Source organism: Anoplolepis gracilipes, chromosome 12, assembly GCF_047496725.1.
Source record: "Anoplolepis gracilipes chromosome 12, ASM4749672v1, whole genome shotgun sequence".
Lineage (NCBI taxonomy): Eukaryota > Metazoa > Arthropoda > Insecta > Hymenoptera > Formicidae > Anoplolepis > Anoplolepis gracilipes.
In genome coordinates this window covers 2,992,397-3,020,251 of record NC_132981.1, presented here as the reverse complement: position 1 = coordinate 3,020,251, position 27,855 = coordinate 2,992,397, and the positions used below count along the sequence as shown (strand labels likewise).

Genomic DNA, 27,855 nt, shown 5'->3' with positions numbered 1-27,855 from the left:
TATTACGGGAGATAACGTTAAATTTGCAAGGGCGCGTGAAATAATTTCCCAATAAGCGATCAAAGAGACGTGAAACAAAGTTTACATTGTACCGTATTTTCGCTACATTGAATGCGTTACACACACATATATATATATATATATATATATATAATATACACATACACACACAGACACACACACACACACACACACACACACACACACACACACACACACACACACACACACACACACACACACACACATGTTCTGACTGCGTATGCTTTTTCGGAAAATTGGCCGTTAATAACCATAAAATCCAGTTAGCCAAATCTTTTCGCGCATGAATGCGGCGATTGAACGGTGCGTCGCGTTAAATATCTATTAACTTCCGGTTTAGTCATGAGTTCATAATTTGAACGTCCAGCTTAAGCGATTTGTTCCGCCGAGTTCATATATTTTGTCGTGCGTATTATTAATACATCTATTAAATGTGCACTCTGGTTATGTCTCTTGTATTTTTAGTGACTAGCATTCACCATTTAGTGTACCACCATTCCCGCATTCTTCTTTTGTGCATGTATAATTCGCGTATTTTACGACCGTGGACACTATGCTTTTTTATAAAGAGAAAAACGCATTATGTATTAAAACAATATTACGCCGCTCGCGCAATTTTTTCCACGCGTTACTTTGGTTCGCACTTTGATCCGCATGAATCCTTTTTTAAACCCATCATGCGAAAATTTAAACCTTAATTAATTGGTGTAGTATAGGTTGTCATACAATACACGACTTTACCCCTAATTATTTATCAGCTCCGTCATGCGATTATTATTTTACTAGTTTGCGGTGCGTTTGTAAAGCTTCAAAAAAGAAGAAAATAATACTCAAGGATTGTATTATTTCATAAAATTATTTTTTTATTGAAAATACTTTTATGTGTGTCAATATTAGTTATATAACAGAGATTGCAATTGTGATTTTTGGAATAATATAATATATACAAAATATATAATATACAATATATAATATGTATAAATGTATATTTAGTAGTATTTTATTATATTTCTTTTGTCATACATTTTTGTTTTGCCATAGTTTTTTTTTTTATTTTAACTTTTTTATAATTTTGTCGTCGCAATTACTTTGCATTGTATTACAATACTAAATCTCGGATATAATAGGAAACGCGCGAAGAGCTAAGCTCTCACGTTAAATCAGACCAAGCAAACGAGTAAATATCATGGAATATAAATAAAGAATTATTTAATTAACAATTTTGTAAAAAAAAAAAAAAAATATTTTATACGAAATGTCACACAAGAATTATCCAGAAAAATAAAAAGAAACTATCAATTAACGCCTTCTCACATTGATATTCGTTTGTCGTTCGCTTAATCGGACTCCAACTTTAGAAGCAAATTCGTTATCGTGCACGAATCGTGCATTAAATCAGATCGATGAGATCGCATAAATCAAGGGAGAGAGACGCGGATAGAACGAGCTGTCGTGTGTCGGTCTTTTCGAGAAAAGTAGCGAAAATTATTTCGAGAGTCACGGTCATTCACTCTGTTTGCGCTCGTGCCAGGCAGTCGAGCTGGCGCATGGCTCTGATGTCGACTGTACCTACGCCAGAGCGTAGGTATGTAGATGACGGCGTACATATGTACACATAGGTCGTTCCTCGCGCAACAAGTAGGTATCGCCAAAATATGACCGTGCGCGACCGGTATATAGAGAACAAGAGAGAGAGAGAGAGACAGAGAGAAAAAGGGAAAGAGAGAGAGAGAACGAGAACGAGTACGAGTGAGAGGCGCGAGAGAAGAGATGCACGCGGAATCCGCCGCGGCTCCCTCAAGGTTACCGGAGGTCGCGGAAAAGCCTTAGCTTAGATCCACGCCCTCGCGAGAGCGCCTCCGACGAAAATAGACCGAGCGGAGATTGTCGACAGAGTGGAAAATTGGCTTAATTCCGCGACGTGTAAACGAGCGCTTAAGTGTGTCGAGAAAGTTTTATGGGTTATCGCGCGACGCGCGGTAACATTGGCGTCGCGCCAGATCTCCGAGTCGCTGGATTATTAATTGTTCGACGATCCGCGTTAAATCGTATCTTCCTGAATTATTAACGATACGCTTGGCGGGAAGAGAGTCTGTCGCGAGAGACGCGTCGCGCACTGCGAAAGTTTATGGCTGTATATAAATGAGAGGAATAGTCTTTCTTATATTTTTATCAAAATTTTATCAAAATAATTCGATGTAACGGTGTAATCGAAATTAGAGATGACGTCGAAAGTTTGGAGAAATTTTGACATTTCGAATTTGCATGCATATATAATAGCTTTTATTATTATTCATACAATAATATATACAATAATAATAATATTTTTATAATAACGATTTCTTAATTAATTAAATCATATCAAACGAGCGGGAAGAGAGGAATGATTGAGGGTCGTCAATTTTCTACTCGCTGGTAGAAATAACGTTCTCTTTGCATAGAGAAACGTTTTATTCGACATGTTTCATCCGTGCCGGCCCTTTCGGATGCTACGAACCTCGGGACTGACATTCCTTGCAAATCGCTGCTCGGTTTCGATGGTTCCCGTGCGCCGCCCGCGGTCCCACGATCCCTGGGATGATTTGAATGCGGGAGGCGAGCACGGACGATCCCGGCGCGGGAACGCAATGCAGGCGGCATACAGACTGTTAAAACGGTCTCAAACGTGAATATCTTCGATCCGGCGCGCGTTCCTATACGAGTATGTGCCAGTAACTTGGCGTATCGAATTGCATTGTTTGTTCTTTATATGGAGAAATTTTTTTATTAAGTTTATTAATCTCTTTTTGAAAATTCTGGAAAAAAAATCAATTAATTCTTAAATCTTTTAGGACGAAGAAATTTTTGTTAAATCGATATATTTTATAGATCTTTCAAGCATATTTGAAAATATTATGCGATCGACATCTCTCTCTCTCTCTCTCTCTCTCTCTCTCTCGAAATGATAACAGATGAGTATTAAAGTGAGTTTTATCACTGAAGCGAATTACATTGTTTGTTCTTTATATGGAGAAATTTTTTTATTAATTTTATTAGTCTCTTTTTGAAAATTCAGGAAAAAAATCAATTAATTCTTAAATCTTTTAGGACGAAGAAATTTTTGTTAAATCGATATATTTTATAGATCTTTCAAGCATATTTGAAAATATTGTGCGATCGACATCTCTCTCTCTCTCTCTCTCTCTCTCTCTCTCTCTCTCTCTCTCTCTCTCTCGAAATGATAACAGATGAGTATTAAAGTGAATTTTATCACTGAAGCGAATTACATTGTTTGTTCTTTATATGGAGAAATTTTTTTATTAATTTTATTAGTCTCTTTTTGAAAATTCAGGAAAAAAATCAATTAATTCTTAAATCTTTTAGGACGAAGAAATTTTTGTTAAATCGATATATTTTATAGATCTTTCAAGCATATTTGAAAATATTGTGCGATCGACATCTCTCTCTCTCTCTCTCTCTCTCTCTCTCTCGAAATAATAACAGATGAGTATTAAAGTGAATTTTATCACAAGTTTCGGGATAATTTCCAGGATAAACTTGTGTTATTTATAATTTTTGTAAAACGCGGAAACCAGCTTTGTTTTTTAATTAATCAGTACATATTTGAATATGTAAACGCAACCGGCTCGCGCGTTCTATGTTCTAATGAAACACCTTCGAATAGATTAATATCGCCGAGAGAGAACTATTTTTGGCTCAAGGGCGATCGCGCGCGACGAGTGTCCCGTTCGTTGATTGCGACTCGATTCGACGCCTGGCGGAGAAAGGTGACGTTTCGTATGCGAGCCGCGCATTACGAGCTTCTCATAAGGACGAGTGCATATACATACATATATATATATATATACGTTACGTAATGCCAATTATACCGGTGCCTACATGATACTTACTTACGAGTAAACATCGCTTCGTTACGGTGCGTTTATGCGCGCGTTATTCTATGTCAGCATACCTTGCACTTACGTACGGTTACCGCAACGTCGACGACGACGACGACGACGATAACGACGCGAGGAGAGACCCTTTTGCCACTGTCCCAGATAGAGCCGCGAGTGAACGTATCCGAGCCGCGAACTTTCCGTGCCGACGATGCCGCGCGTGTATAGCGAGCGGTGCCGTTTATACACTTGACGTCAGAATAAAATAATAATATTCGTGCACGCGATACGCGCGCACACGTACACATGTATGCCCGCCCCGGTCCCCGGTCCCGCTGCGCTCACGCTGGGCAGCCTTTATCAAACGATCAAGGAGCTTTATCAATATTCGCGTCAATCGCGCGGATCTCGCGCGCAGCTAATGACATAACATCCAGCGATCGATGGCAATTTTACATCTTCCTAGAAATATTCTCACCAATCTTTCTCGCATCGAATTGCGTTTATTCTTTTATACAATATTGTTTGCTCCGTTTGGTTTGCGGTAAATTGCGAATACGAGTCACGCATGCAGCGCGGACGGGATTCGTCTCTAGGGAATTTTCCGCGAGAAGAGGGGGAGGGGAGGGGGGAGGGGGGAGGGGGACGAGGGAGCACACCGGGTGTACGCTTAATTACCGAAATATCGCGCTACATTTCGCAATTTGTTATTATCGAACGACAAGCTAGACGATTAATAAAACAGAGTACACTAATTAATAATAATTTGATTTGCGTAATGAGCGCACCGGCGCGCATTTGCATTTATTGACAAAGTCAATAATGATTTATCGATCTGCAACCGGGGCAAATAATTGTGGGGCAAATTAAACTGGAATTAGCGTAAAAGGGACGCCCTTCCTCATTTTAATTAATTACCCTCGCGACAACGCGTGCGCGCGCGAGGGACAAGAGATGTTCCATTTCTCTCTCTCTCTCTCTCTCTCTGGACAAAAATATATAATGTCGACACGCGCGCCGGCATTGAAACGCAACGCATTTATTGATTGAATAACGTTAAATAAACATGGCGAATTCGCCTTGCCACTGTATAATATTTCTTAAAGTCATTTAAACCGGTTTCGCGAAGAATTTAATCTTTATCCGCGCGCGTGGTGAACCGCAGATGCGGTTTATCAACGGTATATAACGCGTCGCGCGCGCCCGCAGATTTTTGCGCCGAGTACTTACGTAAATACAGAGTTTCTCTGCTTTGGAATTAAATATTCGAATCAGTAAAGAGCTATCACAGCTGGTTAAACAAGGAGGAAATGTGATTTTGTATATAGTAATAAATTTCGTAATTTTCTTCCAAAGCTACTTGAATTAACGATCAATATTAATATACGTTTATTTGATTCGCAGATGATGGTGCAAACTCGCACTGTAAACGGAAAAAAATTAGTACCATCAAATTAAAATTTATGTACTTAAGTTAACGCACAATCATTTCATGTATAAACAAAATCTTTTTAGAAAGATTTGATCTTAATCTCAAATTTCAATAATATTATAATTTCATTTTAATATTATAATAGTTATTTCAAGAATAATATATAATACCATTGGCTTAGTTTTATTATAATAATATTTGATTTGAATATATATACTATTTGTCTAGCCAACAATTTTTTTCTCTTTATGAAAATGATTATTCTTCAATAATAAGAATATATTTTTCTCGGTAGAACTATATGTTAAATGTCTTTGAACAAGCAATTTGTCTTTGTTGAACGCTATATAATCTCATATTAAGAGTCACATGTTGCGAATAAAGACATTCTCAAAACAAGAATAGTCTTTCTTTCCGTTTAGAGAGTCGTTAATCGTTCGATTGCTAAGAAAAGAATCCTTAGTCAGTTGTCGGTTGCACGTGCGTGTTGAAGAAGATCCCGGCGTCATCATTGCTCCCCGTCGTCGTCGTCGTCGTCGTCGTTGTCGTCGTCGTCGTCGTCGTCGTCGTCGTCTCCTCCGTCGTCGGATGACTTAACTAACGTGACGTGTGATGCCGGGCGTGCAGCGCGAGCGACGCGATAAGCCAAGATACGGTCAAGGCCTCCTCGGATGCCGGCCTATCCGTTCCCTTTCCGACATGCTGCTGCATGTGCACGCGGCAGTGCACGCGCGAGACAGAGAAAGAAGGAGAGAGAGAGAGAGAGAGAGCGCATCGCTTTTCGTCTCGAAGTTCGCGGATGTTTGCTCGAGTCGTAAGTACGGGAATGGACGAAAGCAAACAAAATGTGTGTGATAAAAGGAAATACTAATTTCGGATTCAAATAAAATATCTTTAGAGATGTTTATTTTCGGTCACGCATTTGAAAAGACAAAACTCGTGTTTATCTTTGTGATTTTTAGATTTCGATAGAATGGATTTTTTTTCTACGCTTTATTTCAGTAACAAAAGAATAAGATATTTTTTTTTTCCATTCATATAAGAAAGAAGAATTATTTCATCTCGCTAGGAAAAATTATTTAACAAATTAATGCGGTAAAAAAAATGTATACAAAAGACGGAACAAAGTTGAAGAAACAAGTCATAACACGCAGACGTGGAAAGTGTGTTATAAAAACGACGAAACGCATGTGCGTCCATTTCACGTCGCGTCGTAAATTCGGCTTTCGACCTTCGGCCAAGCTGCATCGCGATTGGCCCGACTGACCCACTGCCACTGACCTTGGGCCCACCCGACAAGCAAACTCGACCGCCTGCCCGACTGCAGCGGGATCACGTGGCCCTTGCGCAGATTCGTCTGTCGGGGCCCGGCCCCGAATATCCTCGAGGAAGTGAGCGAGACGGAAGATACGAACTGCGACGTAACCGCTCGTGTCTCAGGGCCGAGTGTATGCATCGTGCAACGTGCATCGCGCCGAGTCTTTGTAATAATGCCGAGCGAAGCGAATTCGCTTCGCGAAAAAGTGAGGTATTTTATTGTCGCGCGCGCACGAAAACGAAAGAGAGAAAGAAGAGATTAATGTAACATCGTGTAAGGAGAAATTTCGTTGGGGATTATTAATTTTTACAGCTAACGCTTGGCGGGATATAATAAATTGCGAACAGAATCGGATTAAAAAAGCGCGTTGTTCGCATAAAGATTCATTCGCTTTCGGGCTGTTAATTTTCTCCCTTGCTCGTACATATTCGAAAGTTAAAACACTCAACTACGTTTACTGTATGAGCGTGTTGAAGTCTTTTGTCCGACTGCTGAAACGCGCTTTTACTTTTTTTTTTTTTTTTTTTTGTTTTTTTTTTATTTTACTATTAAGAAAAGATAAAATGGCTTTTGTGAAACATTTGCTGAAAGAATATTAGTTTGAAGTAAAATTCGCTTTTTTATTGCTTCCAAAAATGTATGAGAGACACATATAACGTTATGAGAAAGAAAAGTTACCTTTTCTTCTCTTCCTTTATTTAACCTGCATTTAATCCGCAAATCAAATTTCAGCTTTTTCGTCACATTGTTGCTTTTATGACAAATGTGAATAATATATAGTTTGCTCAATTTGTAATTTTATTGTTAAAGAATTTATCGCATATATAGCAGCTTCCTCCGAGATAAGAATTCTGTTTTCACTTTCGAGCGGCATAATCATTTCCTATTGAAACCTATGTCTACAAACGCCGCCATCGCATACGATCGTTCTCCTTTCTCCCTTTTTTTTTTTTTTTTTTTTTTTTTCTTTTACTCGTGCCAAATAAATAATTCATGTTCCTTTTCGCGCAATAACGTTTACCTCGTGGCCTTGTCGCGCTCCTTGATCTCGCGGTGACGAGACAACGCTGCCGCGATCTCTCGCCGGTTGTTATTCGAGGGCGCGAATTCGGTAGGAAGGTACTAAACTGTACGTTACAGGTCGAGATAATCGTTGAAAAAAAAAAAAAAAAAAAAAAAAAAGAAAACAGCAATGGTCGAGAGAGAAGGACGAGGTGTTCGATTTCGGACAGACGAGGTCGCGAGCGATTATTTTCGGGCACTTATGACGTTTACATGTGCGAATAAGTGATGAAACATACATTTTTTAGTCGGCGCAATTTTTACGTTCCATTTAAATCTCCGTATTCTCTCTCTTAATCGCGCGAAAAGAGACGTGCGATATTATGAGTCATTTTATATTATTATTCCAAAATATTTCTAATTTTATAAATATCATAATATTATGAAATAATAAATATAATAATAATAACAATTTTAGATTTTTTTAAATTCTTTTTTTCAATGACTATAAAAGGATACTTAAAAATTTCAAAGCAGAAATAGCAAATGCAACGTGGAGAATGAAAAGAAATCGCGAGTGTGATGTCCGAGATGAAAGATCCCATCGATCGAATGCCGAAAAGTGATGAAGGCGGCCCGGCCGTTCTCTCGCTCGACGTGATCGGCACGTGAAGCTAAAACGCTCACGAAGATTTCGTATGCGTGGCTCCGCCTCCAACTCGTATCCGACCCATTCTAAACAAATGAATCATGCTCCAAAATGGCCGACTGAATTTAGACGTCACGTGGCATCGGCGCACGCAAACCACAGCGCGTACACACGCGCGCGCGGCCACACGCACGTTCGTCGCGTAGTCGTCACGCCGGTCCGGACTGGGTCCGGGCCACGCGAAGCGAAGACTCGCACGTTTTACCGTATTATATACCGAGGAATTTCGCGCGCACGAAACAACGAGAACTGCAGCTGCGTTGGCTGAAAAGAAGTGTTAACCCTTGTGCTGTCGCAAACAGTGGAAAAACATGGTTTTTCCATCATGTTTTGGTCTCGAATATATAGCTCTGCCTATAGAGCAATTTTTTTTAAAACAATTTATCGTTTGGCGAATGAACTTTTCTCGCGACAAACGTGAGCTTGAATTTAGTGTATTTAATACATTTGTAAAAATTAATAATTAGCTTTGTCTATAGAGACGACAGTTTTTTTTTATACATACATTTTATTAACTGTTGTTGCGACAGGCTTGAGTCTGAATTTATATGTATTTAATAAATTTTTAAAAATTAATCGATTAAAAGTAATTCAAGACGTTGTGGGAATTACTGATAGAAATATAGAAAGCGCGAGAGATAAGTCAAAGCTTCTTCGTAAGCAAGGCTGTGATAACGGAATGATGATCTGTCTAATTACTGATATATGTATTATATTCTTTTGCGTCACTGATCACGCATTATTCAAATTATTCATCGAGTCACTCTTATCACAACAAAATAATAAAATAATAATAATACGGATATTTTTTTTTTTTTTTTTTTTGTCTAATCATATTCCTGTTGCACGCGTTGACAGGGTGTCTACTGGAAAAGCATGGAAACTCTGGAATTCTCAGGGATTTCTTTTGTATGTGGAAAAATCAAAGAACTTTCATGGAACTTTATTGGAATTCAGGGAACTTTTTCGAAAATTCTCTTTTTGTAAACAATGAACTGTATATGTGAACCTGGTATCTTACTTCGTGGAAACTCATTAATTGTTGAGAGTTTTGACTTTACTTTTATTAATACTTTTAGAATTTTTGATGGATATTTTAGTACATTTACAAATCTAACACTTGAAACTTAAAAGGCTCTGTGCTTTTCCTTCGTACGAATGAAAAACATTAGAAAACGTATGTAATAAAAAATTTATTTTAAGGAAAGTTGTATTAAAAAAGAATGAATCTTGAAAAGATTCTCTTTACTTGAAATTTTGAACAAAAACACCTGGAAAATCAGGGAATTTTCAGGGAATTTTTTTTTTACAAGATTTGAGTAGACATTCTGATTAAGACAAAGTGTATTTGTCGCGATTCCTCTTCTTTGAAGAGAAGCCGCCAGAAGAGTGCCATGTAACTCTGACATCGGTGTCGATCAGCTGCGAATTGGCGGGACGCCACGGTAGGCGGACATTTTTCGATACGTGGTTACAGGCATTGGCTCGCAAAGAGAAAGGCTTTAGAGCGGGCCGACTGGTCGTGTATAACGGCTTAGAAGGCCGGCGGAAAATTTAATGTCAAGTATACATGGAATCGGATTTACAACATACATATAATACGTCGTATGCGACGTCAGTGTGCGCGGCCAGATCGACGCCAGATCACCTCTTTACCCCCAACCTCTCTCGTCTCGTACATTCGGGCTTGCATCAAGTACAACACGAGTTCGCGCACATGTCTCGCGAAAGATAAGATAGCCGTTTTGAAAACGAAAGAAATGTGTAATTTTTGATATGCGAAATTTTTTATTATTAAAAAAAAAAAAAAAAAACAATTTTTCTTAATTAAGTTTCTCATCACATGGAATATGCTAGACACAAGATACTCGATTTTCATGATGATTACAGCTTGCATAATAGTTTTTGTTTATTTGAAATATACGTAATTAAGCTCGAGATTTTTCACATTTTTACCACAAGCTCTCTATCAATTTGAAATTTTAATTTAATTTAGCAAGTCAAAAAGACGTAGACAGCAAGAAATATTTTGCGAGTTTGGTTTGTTAAAATTCTTGAATTTTTAACACTGTATAATGTTGCAATATTATCAGGGTCAGGTCATCAACTCATTAATAGTCGCCTTAGGTAGTTTAATTTCTTCGATATGAGTGCTCGATAATCTTGGGAAAACCAATGTTGTTTCACGCTCGCCGGCTCGAAAACGGGCTTGAAAAAAAAAACGGCAGGATGAATTACATAAAAGAAATCTAGACAACGACTAATGTGGCCATTCGATTAATCCGCTTTTTATCGCGCTTTATCTGCACGTGGAATCAACCGCGAGATTGCCGTCGAAAAACGCGGCGCGATTATCTGAAAATTCCCCGAAGCGTTGCACGCCAAACCTCGGTCGCGCGCGGCGCGAAAAATGTCGAATATTATTGGAGAACAGAACGCTCTCGATTCGTCATAGATGACCATGAGTGATAGGTGAGCTTTTCCGTTCGTGCGTGCATGCGTGCATGCGCGGAGCTCGCACATCGCCATGCGTTCCTCCGCGAACGAATCTCTCTGCGCGCGCGGTTCCATTAAACCCGCGAAAATATCGTACATATTTTTACGGACATATCTCCGGCCAATATCCATAATGGACAATTTGGATCCGACGTGTCGATTTCCATGCTTCCCCCTTAGGGGCGAGTAATAACTTTCCGGATAATTATTGGATCGATCGATTTGTGGTTTGGAAAGAAATGCATCAATCTTATCGCGGATAGAGATTGGACGATTATAATTATTTATTCGTGAAACAATATCGTGCTACTCTTAAAAAGGAAAAAAAATTTGCACCGTCTAAAAAAATTTAGACATTATAAGCTTATTGGTAGTAATTTTTATAAAGAATACAAGGGATATAATAATAAAAATTTGTCTTGCTAAATAAATCTAATAAAATTTTTATTATATTTTTTGTACTTTTTATAAAAACTGTTATCGATAAAATATAACATCTGAACGTTTGATTTTTTTTTAATCGACTTTTTTTATCATATTTGAACATTTTTTTCAATACGTGTTTATTTTATTTTGAAAAATCGATTTTTCTACAAAATGATCGATTTCACAAGGTTGAGTAGTCAATGGTCAAAGTGAACAAAGAGAATAAAGAAAGTATAATAAAAATTATTAAATTATATAGTTATAAAATTAATAAATAAAATATATCATAATAAAATAATACTAATAATAGAAATTACATTATAACAAAAATTTAGCTGGCTGAAAAAAACGAATTAAATTTTTATTATATTTTTTACACTTATGATGAAACTTATTGTCGATAAAATATAATATCTCTAAATGTTTAATCTTTTAATAGACTTTTTTTATCACATCTGAAATTTTTTTTTCAACGTACGTTAATACTGAGTTGAAAAACCAATTCGTCTGTGAAATGGCGCGGGATGGTCGATTTCACGAGTGTTGCGTAACGACAAAAAGAGGCGTCGTCGCCTAGACGCCCTATCTAATCTCCTACTTTCGGCTGCCATCTTGAAGACCCGAGCCCGAGCCCGAGCCCGTGTTCGTGTTTGTGGATTATCTAACGAATTTTCTAAACCGCCAATCTGCGTCAAGGTCCTTCCTCGCCGGCTTCGTACTCCCCTTTCCCTCTCCATCTCTCTTTCTCCTTCGACCGTTCCTCTCGTTCGCGCGAGAGAGGCGACCGGTTATTGCGCAAAGTTTGAAACCGTGCGCGAAAAAGATAGCCCGCGCTCCGATAAGATAGGCCGATTAATAATAGGACGTCGCCGCGGTTTATCTCGACGTGCGAGATGCGCGCTTTAGGGACGGATAGTTAACGAACGACGTATGCAATAGCAAATTGTGTATGAAAAAAACTTCGTGATCGGTCGAAAGATCAATCAAACGAGGAAAAATATTCATCGCAAAAGCGAGAAAAATATTTTTAGTTAGAAGCGGCGTGTTTGGGTTACGATTATTCCTAGCAATTGTATAACATCATTTACATATATAATATATTATCATTCAATCCTTTGACGATGCCAATCAAATGTCCACATATTATATACTTTTTTATTATTATATTACAAGCTTTTAAACTTACTTTGAAAGTACATGAAATTCTTCTGATAAATATGCGTGCGTTTTTTTTTTTTTTTTTTTTTTTTTTTTTCATAAGTGTATATTCGGAGTTAATTGCGCATAGAGACGAGTAAGAATAACGGCATCGATATTGCGTGCCCGATTACGTAGCCGTGTATTCGACAGCGTCACGACGGAATATCGTATATATATATATATATATATATATATATATATATATATATATATATATATATATATTGCCCGACCGATCGTCCCGTTTCGCCATCTGGATTCACGACTCTCACGTGACAATAACGTCGTTGTCGTGACTGCGATTTAGCCAGAAAGTATGACTGTTGAACGTCGTCGTTTCAGCTCGCGCTCGATGCATGCGAGCCTGGTTGCCGCGACTCGTCGTCGTCATCGTTCGTCGTCTTTACCCTCTCCGGTAACGGGTCGATGGCGCCGTCCTCTATAAATTAAGTTTGAAACATGGAATCTCTTTGATGCTGAATCGAGTCTTCGTCGATTCGTTCCTCGTGATTTTTCGTCTCGTCGCATCCCGTCCGACTGTGACGCGTTGGACGACACTTGAATTTTGCAACGCAGCAACCAGCCGCATATTAGATTGTCTCCTATTCAAAGTGTCACGGCCGCGATGCGCCGCATTTAAGGAGCGTGGCCGGTCTCGTGTATATGTGTGTGTGTGTGTGAGTATTTCAGCAAATAAATTGAAGATAGATTTATGCATTCCGTGTTGAGAGAGAAAAAGAGAGGATTTTTCTCGAACTAAATGCGATGATGATCATAAAATTTATTATCAATTAAATAATAACGAAAAACATAGATAAATGCAAACATGTTTTTTTTTAATCTTACTATAATTTAGGTATTACATATTCAGATGATAAATTTCCAAAGATTTTATTTACACTAATGTTTATTAAATTAATATTTATATTAATTTAATAAATATTAGTGCAAATAAAATTTATATTATTTATATTAACAAGTAATGTAAGTAATATATTAACATTAAGCAATAATATAAATAATAATGAAATTTATATTTATTTTTACTAATATATTTGCTCGTTTTGTATAAACTTTTTTGTTAAATGAAATAAATGAATATTTCTCGGATAGATGTAATAGGTCATAGGTCATAGGAAATCGTGAAGCTGCCAACTTTTAAAAATTGTACTTCAATTATAATTATTTTAGTAGATTATCATAAAATTTCACATTAGCCTCAAATCAAATGTGACATATTTTTTCGGAATTTTGACTAATGATTCTGAATGCGCTCAGGGATACAAACGCCATTTTCATATTATATTTATAATTCCGTTCTTCCATAATTTTGTTCAATTAAGAAGACCATATTTTAAGATACTTTCAACGTGATATTTTCAATGTTATTAAACCACGTTTAAAAAGAGCAGTCGTTGCGGAATGCAATGTATCCCGCGTTATTGATATAATGGACACTTTGGATCCTGATGTTTTTATCCGCAAAAACATTCGCGGATCGTGCGAATTTGCATTTTTCACGCCGAGCCACTCGCTGAAGACCTCGGATTCTACGAGTCACGGAACGCGCGAGACGCGGAAAAGATCGTAGGCGACATACAAATTGCGGAGCCAGTCGATGTTGCGTCCGTGACTGGACGGTATAATTCGTAGACGGTACGTGTTACCGATCAAGATAATTTTGATTGGCGCGACGCGCCCATGTGTGCGTGTATGTATTGCGCGCTCGGAGAGAGCGTGGGAGAGAGCGAGATATTGACAGTTTTTCGCTGTCTTTACCGGTCTCGCGATTGGCCGCGTCCTTTGCGAGAGATGCGATGCCGCTGCATCTCTCGAAAAGTGAATCCGCGTGCGATGACGAGGCCGCCGCGCGCATGCCATGCGCGTGAGTAACGTATGCGTTACGCAACCAGCGCGTTCCGGTCGCGACATTTCGCGAGGGTCGATTTACGAAGCTCCGGCAAAAGCGCCGGAGTTTTTCATAGGAAATCAATCTAATTAGGAATCATCTCGCTCGATTGCCTCTTGCAAATTTTTATTAGCAAAATAAATATACATGCAGACGCATGATTCTAAACGTCTCGTGTATTTACGAACGAATATTTTTCTTGCCAAAATATGCTTCGATTAAAAATCGGATAATTAATCAATAAAAAATTACAAGATGGAAATGATATGCAAAAACGTTTTTCAAAATTAGCATTAAAATTCACGAGGTTGCAAGCTCAGCTGAACTTGAAATTAATTTTCCAAATTTAATGTAACGCGTGATTTATCGCAACTTGAAAATTTCGAAACATTTCATTTAGCTTGATATTCCATATTAAAGTTTTAAGATGCGTCTATCTACAATGAAGATTTAATTTTTTGTAATTGATATTAATTTAATCAAAAAAAAAAAAAAAAAAAAAATTGCGTCCTAAAAAAGAAGAAGAAATCAATTTTTAACTTGTAACAGAATAGATTACAAAAATCTTGTTATTTTTAATCTCACGTGATAAGAGGTGTGAAATAATTATAACATGTTATAGTAATATTTTTTAATATATAAAAATAATTTGTTGTATCACGCACACAACACAAAGCCATGTTTTTAATTACAATCTTTCCGCATTAGTCTCTTGTAGAATTTGGGAAACGTGAGGCACTAAAGTTTCTCTCTCGCGGAAGAATCTCTATTCAAAATCAATTCTCAAAGACGGAGGCGCATCGGAAGAGTTGGCAAGCGCTCGCGGCGGAGGACAATCAATAGAGACTCGCATGTAAGAATGCATTAAAGCGATCTACGAGCAGTAAGACAAAGCGACCATGTGACTGGAACAGGTTCCGGGGAGCCGAATGTGTGCGCGGTTACGTGCATTCGCGTACGTGCGCGCGTGCGCGCGCGCGCGCGCCGCGTGTATCTCGCTCGCGCGCGAGCACTAAATGAGCGAGCTCTAAAGATAGAAGTTGGATGTGTCTTGGGCTAACGCAACACGTAGCCTTTAAATCAGAGTGCAAGCGCGAAACAAAGACGAATGACGGCCGCGATTCGAGCGCGGGAAAAATTCGCGAAGCCGTTTTGCAAATTTTCGTGCACAACGTTGCATCCGCCGGAAATCCGCCAAGGTTCTCGGGAGACCCCCACCATCTTCTACTTCGACAACGTTGGACAATCGGGTTTCGGGTCGGATTATAATAACTACAAACGTTTTCCATTTCAAACGCGTTATTGTTTCCGTAACGACGTTTCGAGAATATCTCGACTATCGAAAATTGTCAAAATTATAAATACATATATATATATATATATATATATATATATATATATATATATATATATATATGTATAATTTAAGATAGAAGAGGCGAAAAGCAAGACACAAGTACCGCTATTAAAGGAACGAAAATTGCCGGATGCGATCGCAACACGTGATATCTAAGGCGATTTACACGCGTGCTATTTCAACTTGTATATAGTTTCGTCAAACCGAGAGACGCGAGTAAAAGCGTCGAAGCATAACTTGGGAGAGTGGCATCCAATTTAGCTCAATAATACGGAGGAAACTTCTGGAGATTCGCAGAGGCAGCGGCGCTCAAATCTCAGCAGAGTGTCGGCGAAGGATGAAACACGCTCCCGCGCGATTACCGCCACGATAAGTCCACGTCAGAAGCGAACTGCTTGCACGTTACTCGAGACCCTATAGTCGGTCCCGCCGTCGTGGATTTACACGGTAGCGCACCAAGTTAAGGCGTCGCCTCTCCTTCGTATCACGAATATCAATGTTAATCCGTAATGGGCGATTTAACCTCGTCGGCGTGTATATGCGCGTTCCATTTTCCTACCGACACACGCGTTAAGCGTGGCACGACGGACGTATGAATGACAAAGGGGGAAGGAGAGAAGAAGGAGGGGGGAGGGGAGGGGGAGGACGATCGCGCTTGCGCCAAGAAAGCGGGATCGCGCGCGTGGTTGTAAGAGCCGAGGAGATTGAAAGTACTACCGATACTCGATGGTATCCGAGCCCCCGATTGTTGCTCATGACGTCCCTCTCTTGTGTCAAATTTTTACGAAGGAACACCCTCTCTCTCTCTTTTTTTTTTTTTTTTTTTTTTTTTTTTTTATTTCGGCGATCATGTCGGGAGACGAAGCTCGGCTGAAAGTAAAATCGCGATTGTCGTAAACTCTATTCTTGCGAGAAACACCGTTGTCTGAATCTTCAGATCTGAAAGTAATTTAAATTACTAGCATCTTATGGTTGATCATAATCAACAATCAGTCTTAAGTGTCAGTTATTTTTCTGAAAGTTTAGTAGAATGTCTGTGAAAATTGTACATATGTTTGTAAAAAAAATAACTTTAGACGCTTTGTCTGTGTGATTGATAGAAGGACAAAAGACTTAGAATCTCGCAAAAATGACAGATTATTTTTCCTTTATACAAGCAGAGAGCGTTCTAGAACAGTGGCCGGGGGTTTCTTTCCGAAACATCGCGAAGGAAGTTGAAACTTTTGCGATGCTCTGTACCAAGCGTACACACCGTTGCAGGTATAGAGGAAGAAGGAATGGAACACGGGAGGGGAAAGGCAGAAAGAGACGGAATCGGTGGTCGGACGCGCACGTAAAATGTGCAATTGGACCAACGACGCCGCCGACGACTCCGACTCCGACTCCGACGACGACGACGACGACGACGACGGTGGTGGTCGTAGACGTCGATGACGGGTACGACACACACAAACCCGAAACATGGCTTGGCGTTTCGTGGCCACTAAGGATACGCGCACATATACCCCCTTCACTTACGCACGCGTGCGATCTATAGAGAATCGGTGATGCATCGAGACATTTGTGTGCGTGTCGTGCCGCTTCATCGTCGTCGTCGTCGTCGTCGTCGTCGGCGTCGTCCACGACGTCCGGATGATGGTGATGGTAACCGGTCGCGATTGTATAGAGGAGGATCATGATGTTGGTGGTGTACACGACGGCGATTGGTAGTAGTGTGCCTAGTTGCCAATAGTAGTAGTAGTAGTGGTAGTAGTAGTAGTAGTAGTAGTAGTAATAGTAGTAGTAGTAGTCTAGTAATAGTAGTGGTGCCGGCGGTAACGATGGTGGTGGTTAGGTACTGGTAGTGGCGGCAATGCTGGTGGTGGTGGTGGTGGCAATGGTGGTAGTGGTGGTGGATACCGAAGATGATGGTGGGGTGGTCGGATGGCGGCGCTCCTAGCGCGCAAGCCGTGCCGTCCGACGCGGATGCAGTTACGGGAGCGCAGCGCGACCCAACGCAACTCGACTTAACGTCGCATATCCGGAGCCGGATCAAACGTCGAGGCCTGGGCAAGTGGAGTGCGTGTGCGTGTGTCGTCGTCCCGTCTCCCTCTCGCCCGAGGTATTTAACGCGCGAGTACCGGGAGCAGGGGGGAGAGTGACGCAAGGGGTGGACAGAGTGTGAAAGCAGGGAGTGAAAGAGAGAAGGACGCGGTGTACAGGGACCGAAAGGAAGGAAGGAAGGAAGGAAAGAAATCGGAAGGAGAATCTCTCGGTCTGTCTTTTGGGAGATCGACAATAGAGTGCGAGAGAGAGAGAGAGAGAGAGAGAGAGAGAGAGAGAGAGACAGAGGAGTGATTGTTGGTGAAGGGTTGAGGGGCCGCGAAGTGGAAAGAAAAAAAATTCCATCCCACCGATCGAGACCGCGATTCGTTATCGCCGCCGCCGTCGTTGTTGTTATTGTTGTTGTTGTTGTTGTGAACGCGCGCGCCGGTTTTTAGGATCGTCGATCTCGTGATAAGGCAGTCCTTGAACGCGGGTATCATCGTCGGGCCACTTCGTCATCGTCACGGTAAGGAGGAAGAGGAGAACACGAGAGATCGACCGGGTGGAATCGGCGTGCGAGGGAGAAACTTGCCGCTGTTGTCGTCTATTGTTAATCGTAGTGGTTTTCGCGATTATAACTCGTCTCTCCCGAGGAGTACGAGGTCGGAGAGAAGGAACCACCGGTGTCTACGCGACATTCTCGCGTAGACACATTGCAGCGAAACGGTACCGGAGCAACAGGCTCCTTCCAGAGAGAGAGAGAGAAAGAGAGAGATAGAGCGAGAGAGGGAGAGGGACGAGGGTAGGAGGCGAACGGGGGTGCATCCGTCGATCGTCAGAGCGCCCGCGCGCCCGCGTGTTTATCAGTCCGCTTGACGTGGCTCTCGTTTCGCGATCGTCCGTGTTTCGCGAGTGTCAAAAAATAAAAAAAAAAAAAAAAGAAGAAGATCAGCGTACGGAAATAGATTGATCCGATTGTTTGCGGGACAGAAGAAAGATGTTGTCGGGAAATCGCGCCGATCGCAAAGACCGGCAGCCCGGAATGTGTCGGCGAGCCGCCACGAGAAACTCTGAAGCACACGAGTGAAGAAGAAGCGCCGACGATTCTTCTTATCGCGAGAGTGAGTAGCTGTCATTTTATTCGTGAAATCGGAAGAGAGAGAGAGAGAGAGAGAGAGCGAGAGCGAGCGAGCGAGAGAGAGAGAGAGAGAGAGAGAGAGAGAGAGAGAGAGAGAGAGAGAATGGGGGAATCAAAAGAACTCGTTCGTTAACGACGTAACGAAATCCGATGATTCTCTATCTAAGCGCGCCGGCAATTAAAGACACCCGGAGTAGAATGTGATAGAGTGCGGAGGTGCATGTGCATGTGCATGTATGTAGATCGTGTACGAGTGAGAAGGAGTGTCCTCCAAGAGGCGCGCGCGCGAGACTGTCCGCTCGCGTTGTTCGCGCGTGTGCGTCAAAGGAGAGTGTGCACGTGTCATCGTGTGTGCTTCTACGGTGTCGCGGGGCGAGAAGGAGAGGAGAGGAGAGGAGAGGAGAGGAGAGGAGAGGAGAGGAGAGGAGAGGAGAGAGTTTACGAGAGGGGCCGATCAACGGGTTGGCGCGAGGAGAGGCGCACTACTAGCGTCGGTTCTCTTAGACACCAAAATGGCCGAAAAGATTTTGCGCTCGTGTTCGCGCGAGCGTTGCATCGCGTGCATCGAAAGACGGAGTGCGGCGACGAAGACGACGATCGTCGTCTTCGTCGTCCTCGACGTCCTCGTCGTCGTCGGATGACGGGAGGGAGGATTCGCCAACGGTCGGCGCCGCAATCGCGGCGAAACGTCACCGTCGTCATTTTTGTTATCGCTGTTTTGTCTACGATCGTCCACCTTTCGACGGCTTCTTCTTCTCTCTCTCTCTCTCTTTCTCTCTCTCTCTCTCTCTCAAGCGGCGAATTGACCTCGTTTTGACGACCGTCACAGGCGAGCTATTTCGCACACCGTGTCTGTCTCTTGGTATCGCTTATGAATTTTCTCGTTGCCGATTGCGGGGGCGATGCATTTTTGGAAAATTAGCTGATGGAATAAGCTCTTCCGAGATAATTACAGGCGGCTCAAGTTGTTTCTGAAGTTTTCTAGTCTTTCTGTGTTTTAATGTTATCAGCGTTAATTTAATGCAACAAACAGTTTTTTGTCATCTGTTTAATTATGAAGTTTAAACTGCTGATGGAATTTTTACTTTATGCACGCAGCGTTATATGTACGGTGATTTATTTTCTTTCCTTCAGTTATTTATCAAGCCCGAAAGTGAAAAAAAAGCGAAGCTTTACTCTCCGAGTAGTTGAAAAATGAAATATGAAGGTACATAATTAAGGATTATGAGTAAATGAAAAAAAATTAATATATTTAAAAAATAGCTTGAGAAGATTAAAAGATTATAATAAAAATAAAGCTGAAACAGGATCAAGTGAAAACGTACAAACAGTCTGTGTAATGATCGAAATATATTTTATACAAATTAGATACTTTAAGAATTTTCTTAATCAATATTAGTGATATATATATATATATATATATATATATATATATATATATATATATACATATTGTGCTCTTAAATAATTTTTTATTATATATTCATAATTTTCAAGTAATATACTAATTACAACAGATATGCTCTTTCTCCCATTGTCATAATAATCGCGATAAATCGTAGTGTGAAGCAATAATCCAAAACATGTGACTCTCGTCAAAGTGAACCGCGTAATAATCATATCAATATTTCTTCTTCTCGTCAAAATTATCTGCCGTTACATTTTTTTGCCACGCGTCATAAATCCTCGTCGATTGCGATATAAATACGCGTGACGGCTAAAATTTCTATCGATACGCGATGTTCGCGATAATATCGAATCATAATTTCGCCTCGATAGAAAAGCACCGTTGTAATTATTAATCCACGAGTTGTTTCACGCGAGTGAATTTGATCCAGATCGATTCCAATCGCGCCATTGTGTCGGATAACGTTTACCAAGGTTCTTTTGTGCTGGCGAATGTTGAAAAACACATGTTGTTCTGGTAGCGGGGAGCGTGTTTTCCCCTTAAAATCAATGCGAATCTGTAATAATTTACGCTTTGAGGAATGGAAACATCAAACATCTCTGATTTTATTTCGCCTGGTCCGCTTCAGACGGGCATACGATTACTCAAAGTGTAAGCGGAATCGAAGAAAGTTGCAAATAAACTGTGATAAAATTTCGTCAGAATTTTTGCTGAATATACTAATATAATGTTACACATTATAGAGAATTTTTATCATTATTATTTTTATTTTATTAGTATATTTTACTAAAATCTGTAATTTATTATCCACTTAATTAGTATATTAAATATTATTTAAATAATACTTTATTAATAATTATTAATCATTTACAATTTATTAATTTATAATTCTTCCCTTGTAATTAACATGTCGACACGCCAACTAATTTAATTTTTTTTTCAAAAAGTATTGTTAACAAAATTGCCAATAATAACACCAATAATTTAATAAAATGTTGTATTAAATCGCTTACATTACACATAAAATATGAAAATTTATAAGTAAAATTTTCAAAGATTGAAAAAAAAATTGCATTACTTGTTTGATATTATACTAGTGTTTAATACATGTTATTTACGCGGAAAAAAGAAACGTAGGACAAAATCGATAGATAGTTGATCCGCGATCGAGCAAAAATTATGCGGCTGAAACAGGCGTCGCAGGAGATTGCGGAGTTATATACATTATACATACATATGCAACGCGCGCCGCGCGCCGCGCGCGTCTGTCAGTTTTATCGAGCGAAGCCGGTCGTCACGTGTTCCGCACGGAAACCTGTCGCTCCGGACAAGTCGAAGAGAGACCGGAACCTCGTTGTCTCACCGACGTTACCGACGTGTACGGACCCGATATGGAACGTCCGAAAGCTGAAAACGCTGAGATTCGAAGGCGGGGGAGAGGTACGTAGGTAGAGTTGACGCGCAAATCGAAATTCTTTCGTCCCGCGTCGGATTTCGGTTCTGGCGCGCGCGATGTCGTTTCCATTCGGAAATTCTGCCAATAAATTTCGACTATTATTCGGACGTTCCTTTGATATTTCCTGATGTATTCCGAACGCGCACAATGGGCTCGATAATCTGCGAAATTCCCCGGAACGTGTTATGTATGTGCAGAGGGAGATCCTCTCTTGGCGTTAAATCTCGAAATGATTTTAATTCTTGTTCAATATATTTCGATTCGACACACGTTTTCAAGGTGTCTATTTCCTGGAGGAACGTTGAAAATCTAGAATTCAGGGATTTCTTTTGTATCTGGCAAAAAATCGGAGAAAATTTATTGAGACTCAAGGAATTTTTTTTTATCTAATTTTGCTCTTATTTTAAACAATCCACTGATTGACTAAGAATTATATGTATTTAAAATATATTATAAATAGTATAAATATAAAATATCAAAATATAGGATATCCAGTTTATATTTTATATTATAATTGTTTAAAGTTATGCACAAAAAGATTTATTAAAAGGTAAAAGGCTTATATAATTTAATATTAAATTTACCTGACCTGACTCAGTTATTGTTTTTACTACAATCTCCTAATTTAAAAAGATTTATCTTAGGAAAACTATTCAACTTTTCTTTTGCAAATTTCGCACTTGACTAACCCTGTTTTTTCTTTGTACGAGTGAAAAGCATTGAAAACGCAAACATTTTATTTTAGAAAATTGCAGCCAAAAATTTCCTTTCCCTTTTGAATAAAAATACTTAGAAGATCAGGGAATTGAGTTTTGCAAGAATTGAGAAGATATATAAAGGTAAAAGGCTCATATAAAAATTCACCTGACCTGGCTCAGTTATTGTTTTTACTGCAATCTCCTATTTTAAAAAGATTTATCTTACTAAAGCTATTCAATTTTTCTTTTGCAAATTTCACACTTGACTAACTCTGTTTTTTCTTTGTACGAGTGAAAAGCATTGAAAACGTAAACATTTTATTTTAGAAAATTGAAGCCAAAAATTCTCTTTCCCTTTTGAATAAAAATACTTAGAAGATCAGGGAATTGAGTTTTGCAAGAATTGAGAGGATATATACATATTTCTGATTTTATTTTCGATTCTATCTGCATTTTTGGGGGATATTTATCTCAGCAATGATTCTAAAATTTACTCGCACCTTTTTAGGAGCTATATTCGTTATAAGATTTATACGTTTGTATTATTATCGATTTTATTCGCATTCTCGATTAACGAGAAACAATTTTAAATTCGAACGGTACGTGCGCCTCGCGACATTGCTCAAGGCGTGTAGCCGGAAGAGCGGGAGCTCAGGCGGTGCTGCGGCGTTCAACGTGCAACGACGGGCAGGTATTCTCCTCAGAATGCAATTTTCTTCCGATAACAGAGGCGCGATCTATCGAGTAAACAGATTCCTGGATGTTTACGTTCTACGAACCAATTACACTATGCCCAGTCGAGCGATGCTTAGCGCTTGGTTCGCGGGGTAATTAGAACGTGCATGTCGCAAAAAGAACGCACAGCCGCTGTGTGCGAGGCTAATTCGATGGAAATGCGTGTAAACTGGCGTAAACCAGCCTCGTATGAGACGAGGCTCCTTTTTGTTGCTTTCTCGATCGAGAACCTACCGCATTTCACGCGAGAATCTCGCGCCTCGATTCTCGATCGCTGCTTCCGTCTTATTACCCGACGACGGAAGTGCACAGTCAGAATCGCAAAGTTGCTAGTTTAATTGTGTTACGAGTTTAAAATAATCCCGATAATTGCTTATGCCACAGAGATTATTCGCCAACTCTATCCGTTTGTATTAATAGAGTATATAGGCATCTCTGTGTTTGTGTTTTGAGCAACAGTCCGTTCGAGTATAATGTAATTACGTCACTTAGGCAATGACAGGCTGCAAGGTGTAAAAACAGATAGAGAAGATGCAAACGCGTAAGATGGAAACTTTATTTATAATAACCTGGCTGCAGAGGCCAAGCATATATAATTTATTGTATCATATAATTTTTGCAGACAAAAGAAATACGGAATACGCAAATAATCGTGATATCAGGTTTGAAAATAATGTGCGCAGAACGTGATCGAATATTCTCGGACCCGGTTGCTTCTCCAAGTCAACTGTTGATCAGAGACATTATTTCGTCACCGATCTCTTTGTCACCCTCGTCGGGAAGTCGGACTCATCAAAGTGACTCATAGCCTCATGGCCTCGTGAATTTTCTTGGTCGTGGCGATAAATTACGTATCGTTACCTCCTCTCGGAAGTGCCTGCCGGTCGGACGTTTAACGGCGCGTTAAGCACGGACGTTTATTGACGTAATAATTTAGCGAAATTAATTTATGCGCGCGGCGAAAGATCGGTCGTATCGCGGCTTAGATTGCGACAACACGCGCGCGGATCCGTGCGATATCGGCAAATAGCCGCGACGGACATCGCCATTTTCGTTACGCGGTCGCGCGTGCTTCCAGCCGGCAGAATTATCGCGCGAATGCGGTTCTCCCCGTTCTCTCTCTCTCTCTTTCTCTCTCTTTCTCTCTTCTCTTGTACAGGCTGCGTCAGAATTATCGTTGCTTCTCTCAATCTGTGAATTTGTAATTAACTCGGATACTTTCGGAAAATTTAATCTAGCTTCGTTTATGACTTTTCAATTACTCTTGTCAATTATTGTCTGATAATTAAAATTCTTTAATTAGAGTCATTCCATGAAATTTAATTTGGACATTCTCCATTGTTAAGGAATTCCGCAATTACACCTGAATTTTCGAGATTCATTAAGATAAAAAAAACACAAATTTATACAAACCTGTTAACTTCTTTTTCTGCGTTATATCTAACGAGAATTCTTTGAAAAAATTCTTGGAAATACAAAAACAGGATGTCTACACCTGGAATTCTTCGGGAGTTTTTTTTTTTGTACCCGAAGAAATTAGAGAATTTTTATAGAATTTTATTGAGATTTAGGGAATTAAACAAAAAATTCTCTATTTGATAATTTTGCTTTTATACTGTAAGCAGTAAACTGATCCGTCGATAAGCCAAGTTGTGATTTATGTGTTTAAAATATATTATAATATATAAATATATATCTCCCTGTGATTTATATATATAGTCTTAAATGAAATATTGAATATGCAGTACATATTCTTTATTTTAATATTTAATCGTAAAAAAACGAAAATGTTACGCAAGGTAAAAATTTTTACTTTAACGAAACCTATTTGCAGTACATTTGTACATTTAGCGCTTGAAACTTAAGTGATTTTTTGTTTTTCTTTCGTACGAGTGAAAAGCGTAAAATAAAAAATTTATTTTAGAAAATTGCACCAAAAAGTCTTTAAAATATTCTCTTTACCTTTTGAAGTTTTGAACAAAAATACTTGGAAGACCAGCTTTTCAGGGAATTTTCTTACAAGATTCGAGTAGACAACCCAGAAAAAGCAATTATCTTATAATTTAATTTAATTATCTTCTGCAATTTAATTCTCTATAATTTAATTGCTTTGAGAGAATGTCGTGAGAGGGCTCTGTTTTGCACGAAAATCATTTCGCGGGTCATTAGAAAATTTTCAAGAATATCGCGATAGGCGTCGCCCGCGCCTCCAACGTTACTTTATAACGCGCCCCGATAGCGATCTCGGCGGTATTAAATACGTAATCAGGCTGGCCTCGCGCAATTCTTGCGCGATTATCTCAGCGCGCGATCGGGAAAAAGCGCGATTATCTTCGACGTTTTCAAATCACAACCGGCTTCGCTTGGTTACTACATCTATTCTCGCGGTCGCCGCGGCCTGAAATTGATCGTGTTTCTCTTTCTCTCTTTTCTCGCCGCGAAATGTCAAGGCGAGGACTTGAGCGCGCGCAAAGCTCGGACTCGCTCGCTCGCTTCGGGCGATTTCTCGCGATTTTCGCGCCGGCTCGTTGTCACGTAAAGTCGAATTGTAACGTGAAAAAATTCACTATTTCGCCAACATTGTTATCGCAATTGTTCTTTGTTTCTGTCAGTTCTCGACTTTGGACTCGCTTTTAGAATTATCTATCGCGTGACATTTAAAAGACGGATAAATTTACAAGAATTCGGAAATATTTAATTGATAATGCGTTCATGAAAAAATTTGTCATTTCTTTTTTTTTTTTTAAGAAATGTCTATTAATCCGTCTATAATTTTATGCGTATATTTGCATCTATTTGTAATTGTGATCTTTCTCGTTTCCTTGAGAGGATCTAACCTAACCCGACGCAATCAATATATAAATGATTTCCTCCGGACATAAATCAACTCCATATATGATAACTGTTAAGTCAAGTTTTTGTAGAGGTAGAAAAAATGTAATAGTATAGTCTACTGTTATGGATTGTACGATTCGATTGGCCAGCCGTATACATTTCTTTTACCAGCATCAGTATACGTTATATACTTATAGTATAAAGCAACGCAATATCATGAATGCTTCTGTATAGATGGAATGCAAACTTTTTCGTCTTAAAGAAACTTGCCGAAAACTTTTTATTCAAGTAGCATAACAAAGCGTTTGTCGCACTTTTTATTCGTACGTTTGTCTACCCAATTTTAATTTTTATAACGGCCCGATATTCTCTCGATAAATTTAGTTACCGAGTATGCGAAAATATTACGGTGGTTCTATATTCATTTTTCCTTTTTTTTTTTTTTTTTTTTTTTTTTTTTTCGCTGCGACACTTTGGGACGAGAATACATTCTATAAAGTTTGGGCACGTTTTATCGACAGGCACATTTTCAATCGCGAACCCGGTTTTCAAATGCAAACTATCGGTAAATTCTGCTTCCGATAGTTTTCGAGAATTTCGAAAGGCATTTTTAAAAGTCACTCTCGATGCGATAGCGCGTTTTTCTCCCTTTTTTTCTAGACTACGGCAAATTATGCGCGTATTTTTGCCACACACCACGGTCGCATTCGATGCCAGTCGCGAAAGAGCGCAAATTACGGCTCGAAGGTGAATGTAAATAATGACGGTCGCGTGCGAAAATCGCCGACGGTACAAAGGATCGAAAATGACACAACGCGTTGCGCGATGATGACACGGCGAAACGATCCCGACGATTATTATACCCGTCGAGCAACGCTAGGCAGGTTAGATAGATTTATACAGGATGATTATTTCGAAAGAGAGTGACGTGAATCAACGAAATGACGAAATTGATATCCGCAAGGATGCGGATACAAATCCACACAGTGGCTGCATATGCATACACACACACACACACACACACATACACACATATATATATATATATATATATATATATATATATATATATATATATATATCTATTCCAACCTCGATGATTTTCGAACCTTGATTTATGCACGCGGGACGCGATTATTCATATAATCCGTTGTCATCTTCGACGCTGCCATATTCGTATGATAATGAGCGATGCGAAATTCTCGTCGTGCGTTACCACCGGCCAATGCAAAATGCTGCACGTCGTGCGCAGCATCCTTAAATCTCTAGACGAGCAAAAGCCTGCGTCGTAATTGAATACCTTGCCCTGACCGCGTTGAAATTCTATAAATAGTAGACACCGCTGTGAATGCAACCGAAACTTTGCCTTGGAAGGCGAAAATTATTGCTAATCTCGTGCTAAACATAACAGAGAATGTTGCATTCAATTCGAGAAAAGAAATGAAATATCTTGGGAAAAGGTAAAATAAATAATTTACTAGTTACTAATTATATAATTTAAAACATTTATTATAATTTTAATTCAATATAATTAATCTAATATAATTATAATTGAAAAAAAAAAAAACAAAAAAAATACATGCAAGATATACGTGAAACGCATCTTTTATTGCACTTGGAAATTGTGTAACACTCTCTTGACAGCTTAATGTTTTTTTTCTTTTATAATTTTAATCGACGTAATGGAGAATATAAGTTTTTGATATTGTGAGAAATGTATGTTTCGCGCGTTCAAGAGCCACCAATGTGTTTGCACGTATCCGCACTTTGCTCTACGTGCTCACCGTTAAA

General features: G+C 39.4%; 1 protein-coding gene across 5 annotated transcripts in view; it reads left to right on the top strand.

Annotated features, from left to right (window-relative positions):
• Positions 1-27,855, top strand: part of Eip93f (Ecdysone-induced protein 93F) — a 143,666-nt gene that overhangs the window by 15,938 nt on the left and 99,873 nt on the right. For 2 of the 5 annotated variants that reach the window (XM_072903794.1, XM_072903798.1), the window contains exon 1: positions 16,614-18,915. The exons of the other annotated variants lie outside the window; for them this stretch is intronic. The gene's annotated coding sequence lies outside the window, so the exon portion shown is untranslated. Of the gene's footprint in view, positions 1-16,613; positions 18,916-27,855 lie in introns of those variants that run through there. 5 annotated transcript variants of the gene reach the window in all.